Source organism: Falco cherrug, chromosome 4 (genome assembly GCF_023634085.1).
Source record: "Falco cherrug isolate bFalChe1 chromosome 4, bFalChe1.pri, whole genome shotgun sequence".
Lineage (NCBI taxonomy): Eukaryota > Metazoa > Chordata > Aves > Falconiformes > Falconidae > Falco > Falco cherrug.
Genome location: NC_073700.1, coordinates 93,366,376 through 93,381,137, shown reverse-complemented (window position 1 = coordinate 93,381,137; position 14,762 = coordinate 93,366,376). Strand labels below are relative to the sequence as shown.

Below are 14,762 nucleotides of genomic sequence, written 5' to 3'. Positions count from 1 at the left end.
TTTTTCTTTTGCATACCCAAGGCAATTTCAAGTCCATAAAGCAACAGTATTTATCTCTCTAGTACAATCAACATAGAAAGGATTCTGTTTAGAGCAGATTCTTCAGGCATTCCTGAAACTGATCCCCATCATATCACATAATACCTGATAACAAACTAACTTCCAGGTTAATACCACACAAGACACTAATCCCTATATGATCAGCAAGCCTACAGTATTAATCAAAAACAGTACACTTGATTTATGCAGTTAAAAATGCAGTACATAATTATTACCATACAAACATAACTGCCATCTATTATTTTATTAACTTTCGGGTCTCTCCATGTTTTGCACTAGTTGCTTCAGCTTTTATGCCACAATGTAAACATTGTGGATCATATATATGAAGGCAATACCACATCAACTGCCAGACATTATGAAAGAACTTTCAAAATAAAATGGAAGATTCCCTTCTAAGATGGTAAGATAATTTTGCTGAGTAATTCAAGACGGGGAAAAACAGAAGAGCTATTGTATGATATCCTACTCAGTTTAGAAATAACTTGTAATTGTATATAATATTGTCCACTCAGCATTACAAAAATTGGTATCTTGAAAAATATTGCTATAAATGCCTTCCTTCTTGAAATAGAATGTTTAGACATTTTCCATCACTGGTGAAAAATGAAGATGGCCGTGATTTCAATATGCAATTGGTATAATTTCAGTATGACAAGAGATTTTCCACAGGATTTGCAATTAATTACTTCAACTAAAGGTAAGAAACAAAGGTTAGGGGTTTATCCTGAGGGAGCACAATTTGCAAGACCTGTTCTCATGAATTGCTACTACATCTTCATGTTGCCTGAATAATAATAATTGGCTTACAGCAGCACTGATTATCTCCATTGTCATTTAAATCAACACAAAGCACCTCTCAACCACTTTCTCCTTCTGTTTATTTATCTGCAAAATAGCATAACAGTGCTTGACTGGAGTTGTGAAAAGCCTCAAGAAATGCAGTTAAAGTGTAATTAGTATTACAACAGAATTTACAAATTAAAACTTGCAGAGCTTGATCCATTAACATTTGGCAACAGCAGGAAAACGAAAATACTATACGATGCATCTTCAGCCGGGAAACAAAGCCAACCAGCTGTTAGCATTTCACAGAGGAAAACTATTTTTAATCTCCCACACTGGCATTAGACATGTGTGTGTGTTCCCTCCAAGCTCCCATGTGACTGGGAAGATAAAGAAAACAGAATTTTAGGGAACTATAAATAAGAAACATTTCAAACAAAACGTGTTGATAGCTTTTGTTTTAGATTTTAAAATGTAATGTTTCCAAATAAAATAGAGAACCCACAGGACACTCATGAGTCCAAACACTACATAAATTAGAGCCAAGTAACAAAACAAAAAGTAAAAAAGCCCAGCTAACTATGCAAAGGAGAAGTGAGAAATTAATCCCAAATAGTGAAAACCAACATGACATACTTCGGTTAGAGGAGAGTAATAGTCACAGACATGTCACCTGATGTAATCTTGCCCGCATTCATTTTGCTCAGTCCAAAGCCCTGATGTTCTTCATGCCTCGTGTTTTAAGCAAGGTGGAGTCCCATACTGCAGTCACTTTTGAATGGTTATGGATGACAAAGCTACATGACAAACACAACACTACATAGTACCCTACATCACTTGCATCTATCCACTGTAACCAGTAATTGTATGCACTATACAGCTTCATCTTTCTGAGGAAACAAGCAACAACAGTAAAGTTCTCCTCAGTCCAACAGAATCCTTCAAATGTCTAATCACCTTTCCTGTCCAATATACATTTGAGAATTTTGGGAAGAAAAATATGCTAAGGTTAATGTCATCAGTGTGTTAAATTCGTCAGTATGCTTCCTATAACATCATTACTGGGTGGGATAGTGCAATGGACAAATCCATAATTCCTGGAATTTGGATTAAAGGCAAGATCATTGTATCCTGTTATGGATAATGATCAGGCAATATCAATTTTGCTGAAGCAGCAGGCAAATACAGTCACACTTGCGTGACAGCTACCTGAAACCCACTTACACAACAAGGGTAAAGGACACCTAGACTGAGTCATTAATGAATTCCTAGGTGGTCTCTCACTCTGTGCTATATGTCAATTTACACTATACTGTATACCTCAGAGGCATAAATCACATAAAGAGAACTAAATGACATGACCTTCTACCTTAAGGATCGTTAATTTCAGAATTTGCCTTCTTTCCATTTTACAACCATTTACAACAAAGGAGATGCTTACCTTTTCTTAGGCTATAGATGTAACACAAACATCCCAGTACTCCCAGACAATACCTAATGTACCAAGCCTATAAGCTATTTTGAAAGCAGCTTCACAAAAATCCCTTAAAAGTACAACCGTTAAAATAGTTTATCCTTGGTACAAAATTCTACAGTTCTAACGCACAATAATACAAGACAAATATTATACCAGTGAGAGGTCTACGTTTCTGAAGGAGAGGTGCAGTCTTGGAGTGTTGCAGGTTACTAAAACATACAGCAATTAAATCTTTATGTGACTGCATATATACAAGTTCTACTTTACACTTGCAGAGAAACAGAGGAGAAAAAAAAGCATTTCTAAGTACTAACCATACTCTTAATAGATGAAGAAGTGACCTAATATAGCTTTCTGAAATCTGGAAGATCCAGGATAACACAATACAAATTACCATACAATAATGTAGGCACACACAGACATTGTAGTTTTAAAAAAGCCAGAAAAAAAAAAAAAACAGACAGAAAAAAGGTTGTCAAAACAGCACCCTTTGAGATACGCTGAGAACCGAAAGCCAAAGCAATAAAGCAGCTGGAAGAGACTAAAGATACTTTGACAATACATAGTTCCACAGTAAATACTTAAAATGAGGGGAAAAAAAAGAAATCTTTCCTCACAGAGCAACATTATTCTAAACATCTGCCAGGACATCAGCTATAAATTTTAGAAGTGGTCTGTGGCTCTTCATTCAAACACTTGCAGAATTTAAGGATGAATAAGTTCTAAAAACTTTCACATATCTAATTATTTTCTTTTCACATGAATATTATCTCAATTGTATTTTGTAACAGTTGAGCAAAATAAAGAATCCATACCCTTTGCAAACTGAAATCCTAGTCTCTTTAGACTCTTCATGGTTTCTCCATGATTTCCCAACTGTATCTTCAACTCTTACAGTAGTTGTTCAATTTGCCTAGTTACGTTTTATCATCTTTCTAAACAGATGTAAGAAAAAAAAGAAAAAAAAAAAGGAAATCTCCCTGTTTTACTATTTCACAGGGTAGGTGGAAAAACACATTGCAACTGGCAGTGCCAAGTGTAAGTTAGATGCAAAAAGTTTAGAACTGGAAACCGTCAAGTAAAAAATCAGTCTATATTGCAAGGACCATCAGTGCCTATTTAAGATTTTTCTTTCTCCCTCTTTAATATTACAAAACTTTCAAAGAAAAAAAACCCTAAAAATAAGTTTTTTAAACTTTCTAAAAGCAATGGAAGAAAGGAAAGTGGCTGATACAGGAAAAATTTAACAGGTACTGGAATGGGTTAAAAGTACAATAATTAAATATATATTTTTACAACTAATCAGAACTTGCTCTTCATTTACATTTTTTTTAATTTAAATTTTTCTGACCAAATTCTTGCTGTGTTCCAATACCAATACACTTACCTATAGCAAAGCAGAGGTCAGTTAAGTTATTAATGAAAGCATGTTGTAAAAGGAAAATGAGAAAACTATTCTCTAAATCAAGATAATATTTAAAACTTTTAGTAAATTTCATATTCACAGCTGTAAATGTAGAGCTGAAATCCAAAAATATTTTTATAATCTTGAGAAGTTCACCCCTCAATGCTATTACCAGCATCTGACTGCGATAATTTCCAAGCATAGAACATTTCTCATGTTTTCAGCCTCAAGTGTTCAAGCAGAAAGATTTCTCTCCATGCTTATTTCATTTCTAAGCAGACCTTACAAGCTGTCAAGCATTTGAAAACTTCAAATTAATGGTTTTAAAAACAATCAGATTTCTCCATTATTAGTGCTTACTTCACAATATTTTCAGGGCATTGTTTAACATCCAGCAATAACTTCAAAATTACTAATCCCTCTTGAAAAAGGCTTGCAACATACTCATTCTTGTATATTCAGGCAAGTTCCTTGGGGCAATAATGAACTTCACTCTCCCAGGCTTATTCCAATAATACAAAAAAATACAAGTACATTTCCAAAAATACAAAATGCCTTCTTATTAGCTGGCTAGGAAGTTGAAGAAAACTTCAAACAATAAAGGGCAAGAAATTAGTATGAATTTCCAAGAAACTTTCTTTTGAGTTGTTAGTATATTTTTTTGGAGCGCCTAACACCATTGGGACGGAAGACTCTCATAGGTTTAAGCCATATTCTAAAATGGAGAACAGAAAATGTGACTGACAATTTGTTTTTCTTTTTTGAAAACAGCCAAGAAAAACATAATTGTCCATAACATGCTTAATGCGAAACAAAGTTTCACCACAGCTGAAACTTTAGCCAACTAGTCTTATTCTCACCTAGTTCCATCACACTGGGTTCAGCTTCTGGTAAATTTGAAGTACCTTCAATTTTAGCACAAATCAAGTTTAAAGAGAGCAGTTTAGCATTTATGGAATACAGAATCTCTTTACATTTCATCCATAGCACTTCAGAGCAAGTTTTCTATGTAAAATTTGATAAAAGATGAAACATGTAAAAAGGTGAACATCAGAAATGTAATTATTCTGAAATGGACACAGGGATTATGAATTCTCAAGATTATTAAGTACTCCACAGTAAATTAACCCATAATCAAAGCTTTTATACTTGGTTTCAGAAAAGCCATTCTGTAACCAGTACAAGCCAAAACAGAACACAAACTCACAGGTCTCTTCTGGCGATCATTCTGATGGAATAACTTTGCAAGGTAGGTAAGTGATCTGACCCCTTCCAACAATTTTTAAACAACATTAGATATTCATAAAGCAGGATTTTAACATATATAAAGCAGAAAAAATTAGAGAGCTGAGAAATGCTACGGTTACTGCTTTAGGTCATACCTATTGCAACAGGGCATTTATTACTACCCTATTTCACCTTTTCCCACATTCACTCATTTTAGAGAAGGAAATACAACTGAATTACTAAATCTGTAACAACATCTAACAGATTATTTTTTTGTGGTTTTAAGAAGTCTCCATCAGATATTCTAGCTCACATAGAACATGTAAGCATTTAAAGTCAAATATTTTTTTCCTTACAGGCTCCTTTGTTTACCTTGCACACATGGCATGCAGTCACATACAAATGCCAAGACACCAGCAAAGCAAACCCCTAAAACAAGTAAGACAACGTAAGTGATAAAATCAGTTAATAAAATCCTGAATATCCCTTATTCTGAGAGTAAACTTTTCTCCCCTCAATGTAGTTTTCTTAAAGTAGTTTACAAAGTAACGAAACCATGATTAGCAGCCCGATTCCTTGTGCAGACAACCTCATTCAGCAACCATTGTGCACACAGCTTTTGACAGGTGACTAAAGCTTTATGGAATGTGGGCAAAGATATCCATGTCAGAAAGTGATCTTTATCAAACACTCTGTCACCAGAAAGAATAACCATGTCACTCCTGCAAGGGAGCACTTCTAAATGCTGTGGTGTTCCCACAGCGCTGCAATGGGTACGTGAGAGCACACATTGGGACTTAGTACCTCAGGCCACAATTATCTGACCCATATAAGAACGCCTCGGCTAGCGCTAACCGTGACCAGTTTTTAAACCTGTGGCATAGGCCCACCACGATGACAACAAAGCATCAATTCACCAGAAACCAAATACTCAACTTTCAAGAGAAGCTCAACATGAACTTGCTCTGAGAAGACAGCAGAGATGAAAGACACTGCAGCATGATGACCCATGCTTTATCTGGAGACACTCAGCTACCTCCTCAAATTCTATTGCCTCACTTGATGAACATGAAATTATTGATCATCACAAGTAATTACTATTGCAATCTGTCCCTCTGGAAACTACAACAGCCAGACTAAGGAAATATGCAAGGCTGTAAGGGAAGTTGTATGGTTTTGTTTTCTTCTATGTTATTTCCACAAGGGAATTATCATTAACAGCTCTACTGCACCTTTCTAAATTGGAATTTGCCATGATGCAGTATCATCTACAAGTGCAACACAGGTTACAGGCTAAAATGCAATCAATTCAAGCACTGTAAGAGCCAAATGCATGTACTGTTTAAATTCAGAACGTTCTTTTGAGACTTCACATATATCAAAGCTGTGTCTTACCTCCACAAACCAAAGTGGCAGTGGATTATTATCACAGAGAGTCATGCTGCAACATTTATTTTAAGAATCAGTGATGATGATGTTATTAAGAAAATATTTGGGGATAAAGTAACTATCATTTCAGCTATGCAGAGACATCATTGTATGAATATGCTCAGTTCAGAAGGCAAAAGAACTCTCTATGCTTTTCATTTTTCCTCTTTAGAATACTCAGTAAGCAAACAGGCTATTACTTTGTCTTCATCTCTCTCGCCCCAGTTTTTTAAATCCAAGGTAACAGAAGAGACTTACTGTTGTCTCTGTTGTTCTATCTGAGGTAAGGATTACAGTTAAAATTATTTTAATTTGATTAATATACTTTTCTTTCTTTACTGGCTTGGGGTCTTCTTTTTAAAGGGGCTTTAGCATTTGTGAGAAGCCAGATAAATTAATATGGTCAACCGGAAGAATACGTACAAGAAAATTATTTAAATATCTGACACTTTGACCTCCTCTTGACAGCCTAGCCACAAGTAAATATTGCAGTCAGCTTTGCACATGAGTAACTACCTGTTATTTGGTGTAGCTATAAAATACCAAAATGGGTGGAAAAAAAAAAATCCTTGAAGGAAGGCTACAAACATATTCCAAAATACATATGACACTTTCCAAAACATTTAGAAGCAAGTTCTACATTAGGAAATCCAAATTTAAAAACAGAGTTATACACTTAGTAGCTTATCTGAGTAAACGTCTGTTACAAATTACACAAAAGCCAAGAAGCCAGTGAGTTACAATGAAGCCTTTACTTACGCTTTCAAAGCAAAAGTTCCATTTAAGCATAGGGGTGTACTAAATAACACAGAGATTTGTCATAGAATCTCCAATAGTCAATGAATATTGAAGACAGAGTTTCACTGTAAAGTTGTGGTTGAATTGGCAACAATGTATAAAAAAATACAGCCAAATATTAGCTAAATGGAGACAGAGAGGTGGGGAGCTTGGTTTATATCAACAAATATATGGTATTATATAATGATGACAAAAAAATCACAACATTAAAATTAAAATTTTAGAACAAATTTTATTTTTGTATATTAAAATAAGCTGTGAACCTAAACAGTTTAAAAAACTAACAGAGGCCTCATCCTGCAAATTACTAATTGTATTCCAGTCCAATGGGATCTATGGCTGGCCAGGAAATCAAGAGAAACCCATTAGATCCTACTTCTGCAATATACTTTATTTATGTACAGTGAAGCTCAGTGCATAGTCAAGGATTTGCTAACTCCAGTGGGGACATTGCATTGATTCAGGAAAGGCAGAAATTTGCCCTGTTAATGGCCACTACTCTCATTGTGATCAGTCATATGCACCTAGTGAGAAAAAAAGTATTTGCAGCACGGTAGATATCAGGTGATGAGCGTAGTTTTAGAAATCCAGAATATTTCCACAAATCATTGCTACTCAGAAAGCACACAGTAAAACACATGTCCTAAATCAGGCTCATCTCATATTAATATTTTATTACAATAATTAAAAGCAATAAACATGTTGACAGACACATCTTAAAAAGATTAATAAAAAGCAATCCAGCTAACATAATACAGATAGTTTTCCATCTGTATAGACACAAAGCCATTCCAGCAAATTTTATTCCAACACCTTTAACAATAAAAGTATCAATATCAAGCAAATCAGCAAGCCATCAAGACAGTGAAGTTCTAAGCTAAATGTCAAGCCATTAAACTTGCCCACCCAATCCCACTTGCAATTTTGGCACTTCTGTTTTGTACCCAACCACCCAAGGAAATTCCCAGATTTCCCCATTCAGGCTGAGCTAGCATATGATTTTAAGTAATTAGAAAACACTGGTTGCAAACACAGTGTCTGGGAATAACAGTAAGACTCAGAACAGTTAAATTAAAATAATACACCCTGGAAACAAATTCTAAACGTAGCAATCAAAGAAAATGGATGGCAGGCTAATGAGAAGCTCAAACTTCACTACAACACAAATTTCAGGACATCTCTCATTAAAATCCCTTTTCTATTTTGAGACACTTTATAGAATTTCTCTATTTTTAGTAAAATCTTGAGAACATGTGTCAGTACATTTAGATATAAAACAGGCTTCTTGGGTCAAAGTGCAAAGGTATCAAAACATATTAATTTCTTGCTTGAATAACTTGTCTTTGAATTAAAAGTTTTCCATAATTTCTTCTGGTTTTTTTATTCTGAGACAGACATAACCATTCCAAACTAAGGAACTTCATGATGAAATACAGCTTTTATAAAACTCAGTCAAAAACAGAGTCTGTATGAAACCTTAAAAGAATTTAGCAAAGAGATTGGAGTTCACTGGGGTTTACTGGATTTACTAGCAAAAAAAGAAACATTGTTTCAAAAGAGTCAGTGGAAGTAAAAATTGATTGTTCATGCAAGGTGCCACAATGAGACAAAGTAGATTTTTGCATGCCTCCACAAATGAAGTACAGTACAGACCACAATAATGCTTGCTCCACAACAAGACCCAGCAAACAACTTTTACAAATTTAAGCTGCATTCTACTCTAATAACGTATTCAACTTCTGTGACAACAGTTATTGCCATACAGGTGCCATTATTTTCAGAGCTGTGGATTTAATTTTATGGGATCAAGACAATTACTGATAGACCCAAAATACCCTACTGCCAAGTCACACAGCAGGTGAACTTAATAATGAAGCAGCAAAGAGCTTATCATATCAGTGCCTGGGACCCTTCATCGGGGCGGTGGGGGGGGGGGGGGCGGTGAACAAAAAAGAAAAGAAACCACCTGAAGTAACATTACAGGGTATTCAATGGCAATTCTTCAGGTGGTGATCAAAAGAACCTATATTTTTAGGTCACCGAATTTGTTGTGCTGCAGATAATGGCCACTGATACTCATTCTTCTGCACACCTGGAACTGCACCTCCTAACTCCTCTCTCAAACTGACAAATTAAGAAAATTCCCACCTGAAATACCCTGCTAATTCACAAGTACAAAGCCCATAGGAACAGAATCAGGTGTAGTTTCCTTTACATGCACACCTGCCGTAGCCACACAATAAACTCAGGCAGTGCATTCTGCCAGTAAAACTAGGAGTTAGAACTTAAGCAGAAATTACAAAATAAAACCAAAATAAGCAAATGTTCATTTCCCAAATGAGTTCATCTTCTGTTCCAAATAAGCTGAGATGCAAAACTAGTGATTATTTTAGTGGGTAAAACTTATTTTATCACACGATTATTCTGATGAAGTATGTTTAACCATAGGCTAGGGACTGGTGTCCAATGAAGTAAATGCCAACATCATATACACACATATGTATTTACAGGATTGGGGCTTTATTATTAATCATAACATTCTATGTTGTTCTCCTGCTGTAACTTCCAAATAGATCTGAAGCTATATGGCTTTCTAACATTCATCGCAAAAAATTTTATTTTTTTATTTAATGATCTACTTATAATCTCCTAGCCTTTGAGAAACGTCATAAAAATTTAGCTCAAAATTGGCAGTATAGGCAAAAGTCCTTCACCCATGTGTCTGTGGAAATACGATTTTTTTCCTACTTACAGTAGGGCAACTGCTAACTCCACTCATATCCCATGTTGTTCTTTTCCTTCAAAAAAAAATAATTAAAAGATAGAAGAGCTAACAAACAGATTAAAGAAACTCCTTCCAATATGTTTAGCGCCAATTCTATACTGAAAGAACAGCTGTGTGGCAAACTTGCCAGTTTTTGAAATAAGCACATTTTTGACCTTGCTTCACTACCTATGCACCCTGGTATATAGCTGACAGAAAAGCAAGACAGTTCAGGCCACCTGGAGTTAAAGGGGGAACAACCTCTCACCTTCAGAAAGGCTTTGAAGGCACACTCAACAAGATTCAAAGTCCCATTCAACTCTACTTCCTAGAAGAAAGCAATTTCTTCCACAAAGAAAAAAAAGTGTTAAACAGCCTACCATCAAATGCCCAAGAATTAATGCGTTTCTTTCAGAGCCTTCCACGCAAACATCTCATTCCTTGGCTTCTGCTTTACTCTAACAGGCAGCTGAGTCCATGGAGGAGATGGGACTAAATGTGTAAGTTCTTTTTTAAGTCTTGCTGACCAGATTCCCACTATGGCTGCTAGAAGTGGGGGAGCAGAGGAAAGAGGTAGCAAGTGTCAGGTATGCTTCAGTGTCTGAAATGTGACACTTAACCTTGTAACCTTCCCAGTTTCAAATCCAGAAAAATCTCCTCAGTGTCTGAGCAGAAGTTTATGGATAATTCTACTGCATAATATTTGGATTAACAAATAGTGCTCTCAATTATGTACAGCAGGAAAGAGCTCATTTTTCAACGCTAATATATAACCACACACAAACACACCCCACTAAATTAGTAACAAATGCTGTTACTGATTTTGGCTGAGATAGGCTTTCTGATAAGAAAAGATTTTCCTTTCAAAAAAGCTCAATTTAAACACTTGTCGTGTTCCCCTGATGTAATACAGCTGAAGTTCATGGCCTGGTTCAGTCAAATCTAATAGTTTTGCCTTAGTTTCAACCATTACTGGTCATAACAAGATGTATTCAAAAGAGTATTCATGTTTGCTTTATTGTATGGCATCAAAGTTAGTAAAACACATCTGGGTAGCATACATTCTAGCCACACTGCAGACCAAAAATCCAGATAAACGTTTTGTCTAGAGGGATGACTAAATGAGTTGGCCAAATATCAGAACAAATTCACTTTGATGTTTCAAGTTCGTGGAGCTCAGAAACATGACCTACATTACACAGTTACATCCTCTGAAAGAGTAGCAACAATTCTTCCTTTAGCATCTGCTGGGGGGGGTGGGGGTGGAAAGGAAGCATTTGTTATGAACGATGGCAGAATTTAACACGAATAAAATGGTAGGAATCTGAGGAAAAACATTTGTCTACTTTCACTCATATTCAGGAATAGTTCATATTCATGCCTTTTTCAGGACCCTCTCTCCAGTGCTTGCCTCCACCGTTACCAAAAGGGCCTTGGAGTCTGCTTAGGAGCCCATAGAAAAGGACAGCATTTGAGATTCACACTGCAGGTGCACATGGCTGAATTCAGACTGCACTGACGGGCCCCATGTAAGCAATTCCCTCAGAGTAAAGCTGAGCCACTTGTCAAAAATTAAGGACAAAAATATATAAAAATAGATAAAACCTTACATCAGGTGTAGAACTAACTTACTGAGCTCCATTGATCACGTAAGAAAGCAGACAGCTGGCATTTTAAATGTTAGGACTGGAGAGAATTACTGAGCATCATTCCTGTGGGAAGAAGTACTAAGGAAAACCTGCTGTGCAGTGAGAGTATGAACCAAACGTTATGTTCTTTTCTAAATGGAAAATTCCTACGGGAAAATATAAAAGAAAAATCATTTCCCAAAGGAAATAACTCCACTGCAAAGATTACCGTTAAAGGAACTGGAGGAAGAAATGCCTCTTGCCCTCACAGAGAAAAGAAACTATGAAGAACCAGGAAGATAGGCAGCCTTGGTTTCATTTGGAGCAAATACAAGAACATAGCTCTTTATAACAGAGTGAGATCCACAAAGACATTCTAAGATGAAGCGGCTAGTTTCCCTTCATTTCCTCTATAAACTGTGAAGTAATCGTGCCTTTTTTTTTTTAACCATAGAAGGCTTCTAACTTTCAATGCCTTTGACTCCAAAAGACCCTTCTTTCTCTCCCTTGACTACAGAGGAAATCTAACTTCTCTAGATGAAAAGTGCTTTTGTGAACCTTGCTCACCCACAGCACAACAAAGCAAACGCCACCTATTCAAAGGATATGCACAGATGATCTTTAGCAGTAAATACTGTAATAAAACATATGAGAGAGAATCTAAGGACAATTTCATCTCATTAGAGTCAATCTTCATTATCAATAAATGGTTTTCCCTTAACCTTATTGAAATAAGCAACTGAATGACAGATTGTATGCAAGATTATTGCTATATGCTTAAGTACTCAAGTACAGATGCATTCTTGTGCCTCACCATACTGCACATCAGGACCTCCTTAAAATTTCTCTCTCCCCTACACTATTGTTTTTTTCTTCTTCCTTAAGAAAAAGCTATAAAAGTTGGAGGACATTACAAATCTTAATTTTTATAATGACAGGTATCCTTAATACAACATTTGTAGGCATGAGTTAGTGATCATCCCTTAAGCGTTAATGAGACAGGCTAAGGATCAAATTTTTGCAAATCAAAATGCTTATGAATGGCATTTTTCCCCTTGTTCAGAATACTTCAAGACAAAAGCAAAATATAGAGAACATCCAATTTCATGTGATCAGAATGATTTTCCAGATTTCCATTAAAAATGAAGTATTGAATTCAAGGGAACATTTTAAAAAATAGTAACTTCACACTGCACTGAGCATTGAAGGATCTTGTTTGAATTCTTTATATTTACAAATTTAAAAAGCGTAGTAATCAATTTTGTAAGTTATATATTGGTAATTTCCTACACAGACACACTTAGTTAGTTCTACATGAGAGGTATTTCCAGCCTTTCTCTACCATTTGGAGTTATTTCCATTACTTCCTACAGGGAAGCCTTTCAGTTAAAGGCAGATGTTCTTTCTCACATTGCAGACAAGGACAACTATACACACACTGAGGTTTCCTCAATTTGCAGTTTGATTCCCGCTGTACATACTCAGTTGACAAAGCTTTAACTACCACTTCACAACTATACATTACAGTCTGCACTTCACTCGCTTGATTACCATTCCTCCTCTCAGTAGAATGACTGAGCTGCTGGCATAAAGGGCCACAGTAGGTGAAGTCGTATCAAAAATACATTAATAACCTGCATCCCTAAGTTACATGTCTCTGAAAAATCTCACTTCTTCAAAAGTGTACATCCAGAGAACAGCTATCATAATTTTATTCTGTAGTGAAAAATAATGCTAGCCCCAAGACTGTCAGGTCACTTGGCACTACTCTAAGCCTGTAATGCCACTTAAGGCAAGAAAATAGAGCAATGGCTCCATCACATCGCTTGCCAGCCCTCCTGTTCTGGACATAGGAGACACCTCAAATAATTCCGTAGGAACACATACAAAGCTATCCATGGTATAGTTAGGTTCCATTTTCCACAACTCCTATTTGACTGGCATAATCCATCTCCTGTAAATGACTACAGAATTCTACCCTTCCTCCTTTTATCCATGTCTCTTCAATATACCCTTGAAGGATAAGTGTCTTGAGGTGTGTACATATCAAGACATGAATTCTCAGTCAGATCTTCACCTGACAGCAAAAGTGTAAAATCCAGAGTAAACTGAAAAAGAAGAATAGGAATAAACGACCAGTTCAAAGCATGCTACATATTGGTATTCACCACAACTTTCTCTTCTGCATAGTAGCACAATATTAAAGAGGCAAAATTCTCAACACTTTCCCTTACTGTGAATAGTAACATGTTTTAAATCTGCAAAAGCAGCCAAGAAAGTGGTCCACAAACAAATGCACCACAGACATTTCAGTTCCCTTAAGAACAAAGTTTTGGTACATTTGGTTTTGGATTCATGATCTATACAGCTCAAAAGTTAAATTATTCTGGCTTTAAGTAAATTAAAGCTTTACCTAGAAACTATTAAGAATACTTCCTTTCCCACTGAAACAAGCCATTCCAACCTAAGCCAATACAGCACATATTTTTGGTTTTGAACAGTATTTTATGTTTTAAACAGTCAACATAAACCCAAACCAAACAAGTATCCTTTATTTGGGGCTCAGGTGGTTAAAGCATCATGTTTAAGGAAGGATTGATGTGACAGTTCTTTGGACCCTTTGGGGAACCATCCACAGAAAACAAAATTCCACTGCTTCAACTGACATATGAACATAGAGAGCATGTAAACAACATCCCATATTAAAGCTGTTTAAGGGTTTTCCCATTTTCTGTGCCACAGATAAGACATATTCCTAGTATTGAAAAAAACCTACAGGTAAACAGTACTTTGTGATGGAGGCAAGTGATTTTAGAATACTGTAAAAATGGTTATTCTCTGTTTGAACCTTAAGATTTATCACAGAAAACAATACATGGAATTTACATAGCAAACAAGTTTTGAAACAGAATACTGTACATTGTAGACTCAACTAAAATATGCATCTACACTATACCAAACAAAAGTATTAACAAGTAAGACTTAAAAACTATAGTTTAGAATACAGCTCACATGCATCCGGTAACTGAGGGTCACAGTGCTTATATGACAAGTTATACACCAAAAGGCTTATATGTTAATTAGAAGCTATTACTTTAGAAAGTCTCACTGATGTGGTTAACATTAGGGTAAAATGAACCACAAGTTGGGAGAAAAAAAAAATCATTGCATGCTGCAGTCATATTTTCT

The 14,762-nt window shown here is 35.8% G+C and overlaps 1 protein-coding gene across 5 annotated transcripts in view; it reads right to left on the bottom strand.

Moving 5' to 3' along the window:
- Positions 1 to 14,762, bottom strand: part of BBS9 (Bardet-Biedl syndrome 9) — a 311,238-nt gene that overhangs the window by 176,539 nt on the left and 119,937 nt on the right. The gene's annotated exons all lie outside the window — the stretch shown is intronic.